This window comes from Papaver somniferum, chromosome 3, assembly GCF_003573695.1.
Source record: "Papaver somniferum cultivar HN1 chromosome 3, ASM357369v1, whole genome shotgun sequence".
Lineage (NCBI taxonomy): Eukaryota > Viridiplantae > Streptophyta > Magnoliopsida > Ranunculales > Papaveraceae > Papaver > Papaver somniferum.
This window is the reverse complement of record NC_039360.1, coordinates 34,147,043-34,150,914: the sequence shown is the minus strand read 5'-3', so window position 1 is coordinate 34,150,914 and position 3,872 is coordinate 34,147,043. Positions and strand designations below refer to the sequence as shown.

The following is a 3,872-nucleotide window of genomic DNA, read 5'->3' as shown; positions in this document are numbered from 1 at the left end:
AGAATAAACTAATAACTTAGCTTCAAAGGTAAGATAAGATTATGAAGCCACTACCGACTAAGAGGTCAACTGGTTCCACGTATGATGATAGAAGTCAAAATCCAAGTGAAGACAAAATCATGCAAGGAAGCCATTGCAGGTCCTTGGTAGATAGAGCATTCACTCTAACAACACTACCACCTTGTTAAACACGTGGTATAATCTGTGAGATGGTTGATGATCAATGAGATAATCATGTTCCGACAATCGCTTGCTGAATGATTGTGTGATAACTAAATAAATTCATTATAAGATACTATAATAAGAATATGCAAGTCCTAAAGGTATCGAGATCGAAGGGTATACGATTTTATAGAGATTATGAATATGCAGTACCTCAATAAAGTCTTATTTGTTAATCGAAAGGTATCTTTCTTTTAGTTTACTTATTATATAGGCTTCAATGACCCATTACGTACAAATATTGTAGCTCACTCATTGTAATAGTGGGATAGTGAAAAGTGTGTCCCGTGGCTTTCAAATAAAAGTTTACTTCAGCATTCTTTTACTACAAACTAAATAAACGTGCAAAATAAGAAACTCTTCAATTACTTTTTCAGGAAATACATATCAAATTAACTATCCTTTTGAAGGCAAAACAGTTGCATGCATAAGATATTTATTCGGCAAAATATAACTCAAATCATGTACGAAGCTGATTATTAAGGAATCCAGTTCAACAGACACTAATGGCCTTAATTTAAGCATTGATATAAAGTGATAATATAGAAAATTGGGAATTACAACAAAGTTATCCAAACGTACACAATACAAGCTTAATTACTACAGGCGACAAATTAAAGAATTGTCAAGCACCAAGGTGAAGCATTACATTCATATAGCTTAAACGAAGGCCGAAAAGAACTGTCCTCATCGGTCCTTGAAGGGTAGTCTGTAACTGAAAATAATAAAGCCAAAAATGATAAAATCGTAGCACCACTAAAACTACAGTAAGAAAACTGAAATCAAAGCAAATTAAATGACATGCTGAAGAAAAAAAATAATATATAACTGAAAGCTTTGCTCAAGCAGAATTCTGGTAGAGACACTACCCTAGCTAGAGAGAAATAAAATACTAAATGTACCTGCCGTTGGGATTAACTTTATAAGGGCTAAGAATAATGCAAACCATTCTTATGCCTTTCCGTCGTCGCTCAGTAATCAAGATGCCCTGATTACTGCTTGGTAATTAACTACTTGAATACTTGTCATAACCTCTAATGTCTAAGCAAGAACATTAACACTGTTGTAGTATAATATGAACACTACAAAATGGAAAGGTAGTCGAGACTCGAATCAGACTGTCTAAAAGATCCAAATACTAAGAAAGAAACATAAGTGCAAAACCACATTTGAACATCAATGATCCTTGCACAACTCTTCCAATGCAGTACTTCTGAAATCCAAAGATGATATTTTCTTCATAGATGTTTCCTGCTGACATAGAAGCACCAACTCTTACTGCACTCAGTTAAGGTTGTTGATCTAGATAACCTTCCCAACCAAAAGATCCCATTTCATTGTTTCATCCTTGTGCGGGGATATATCATCAGCAACTTCAAAACAAAATCAACAATTCAAAAAAAATAAAACAACAATAAAAATGGTGAGAGCTTGCCATAATCAAACAGAAGACGATTTTATAAATGGAAATGGAAACCGATATTTTGAAAATAATATCAACGGAGAGTCTTAAATTTACTCTAATAATTTTGGGAAACCACAGTTATTTATGGTATCCATATTTATTCTTTGAGATATTTTTAGGCTTAGAAACAAAAATTATTTTTTTGTATATATGGAATATGATATTAAGGAAAATAATACTTTTAATGATCTTATATTTTTTTTTCCAAAATTCTGCTTTATATCATGCAATTAAAATTTCATGATTTTTGACAGTAAAGGAAATCGTTAAACACAAAAACAGAGTTTTAACTTTATAATTTGCATGATATAGCCATTAAGCTTCCAAACAACCGATTTCAATATCCATGAAATCTGAATGCAGCAACTATTGATCACAATTACATAGTATAAAAAAAAAATATAACAGAAGGGATTTCACGATTTTATACCTTGCATCCGTTTATATTTTGTCTACAAAAGCTTCGAATAACTGATCCATTATCCATGAATTAAAATCTTACTATTACATATGTTCACGAAAACCTGCAAAATACCTAACCTTTTTCGTCAAAAAAAAGAAAAAGAAAAAACATATGCACAACAAAACAAAACTCATATACACAAAAAAATATCGAGAACCAATATCAACAAAAAATTACAATTATAAATCATAAATCATAAATACCATAGAGTAAAATATAAAAATTTATCACCTTATCAATATGCGACATTGTGTATGCGTTCATTTATGTCAACATAGCGAGAAGACGTATACCAGCTTCTGCAGATCAAAAATCACCATTAACCTATATATTACTAAAAAACCAGAGAAATAAAAACGGTGAGTTCTTATCTTTGTTCGAGTGCTTTATATGGAGACCATCCGCGAAATTTCCAAAAAAAGATAATCTCCGATTAGGAAACAACATCCTAAAAGATAAATTATTTTGGGTAGTTACATTATTCTCATATCACCGTAATTAGTGGTTAAAAATATTTTTGTATAAAAAATACATTACATATCTAGACATAACAAAATTAGATTTTTCAAAAAAAAAATAAGCAAAATAAAAAGCGGATTTTATTTAGCTATTTTTTTTTTTGATTTTAGGCTTATTAAAAATTGAATTACTTAGTTAATTTTTAGACTTATTTATTTTAATTTTAATTTGGTATGAACAAAATTTAGAGAAGTAATATCTTTAGAAAAGAAGGAAACGGTTTAGAGAAGTAATATCTTTAATTATGGTATGAAAAAATTTAATAGTTTTAATTACTTTTTTTTTTCTTCCCATTTTTTTTCTTTTTTACTGATAACGTTTTTTCTTCTTTGGAAATCATATTCCTAATATATTTTTTTTTGTTGCTGATACCAATTTTTTTTTCCTATGGAAATCATACTCCTAATGATTTTATATTATTTTTATTTGTATAGGATTAACAAACCTTTCACTGGATTCATTCGGGTCATTCACAAATTAGGTATTTTCTTTTAATCAGTGATTTAAATTTGTTCTTTTAATCAGGTATATTCTCATGATTTTTTTTTTAGGTATTTAGTACCAACTGAAAGTATAATTGCAACTATTTTCTTTTATCCGTAGTTTGGAGTTGTAATTAGGTGATTTTATTACAAAAACTGTAAATGGACATTGGACATTGGATTTTTTTTTATTCATATGATTGATTTAATTTTACGATGAAATCATGATGAACATTGCATATTTTATTTTATTTCATCATGATGAAATCGTTTTATGGTAGGATTTATGAAATTGTTTTATGGTAATGTTGAGGTTGTGTATATTTGTTTTGATATGTTTCTAAGATTAAATAAGATTTAATAATTTTAGGAAATTATTTTCTAAAATTTGATTGACCAAATAAAATTTCTTGGGACCAAAAGATTTTCTTAAAATTTTATTGGCTGAAATTTAGAAAGGTGAGGCCAGAATCAACCAGAAGCTCCAGTTAACCATGTCGCTCGAAAAAACTCTATTTTTATATAGAGAATTATCATGGTTGATTTGAAGACTATACTGTACTAATGAATGGTGCTTGGAAACATTAATTGATCTGCCATTCAACTAAGGACTGGTCGGTTTGCTTTGGAAAAATCTTTTCGGACAACTTTGTGTTTAGTTTACTTATAAAACGCAGTTTGCCATGAGTATTCCTGAAATTGTTACACCTGATATTGCAAA

The 3,872-nt window shown here is 29.3% G+C and overlaps 1 long non-coding RNA gene across 1 annotated transcript; it reads right to left on the bottom strand.

Moving 5' to 3' along the window:
* Nucleotides 1-765: 765 nt before the first annotated feature.
* Nucleotides 766-2,510, bottom strand: LOC113361127. The gene is made up of 4 exons (XR_003364957.1): nt 2,382-2,510; nt 2,118-2,211; nt 1,125-1,595; nt 766-937 (listed from the first exon to the last, which is right to left on the bottom strand). It is a non-coding gene; the product is annotated as an uncharacterized LOC113361127 (long non-coding RNA).
* Nucleotides 2,511-3,872: the final 1,362 nt, after the last annotated feature.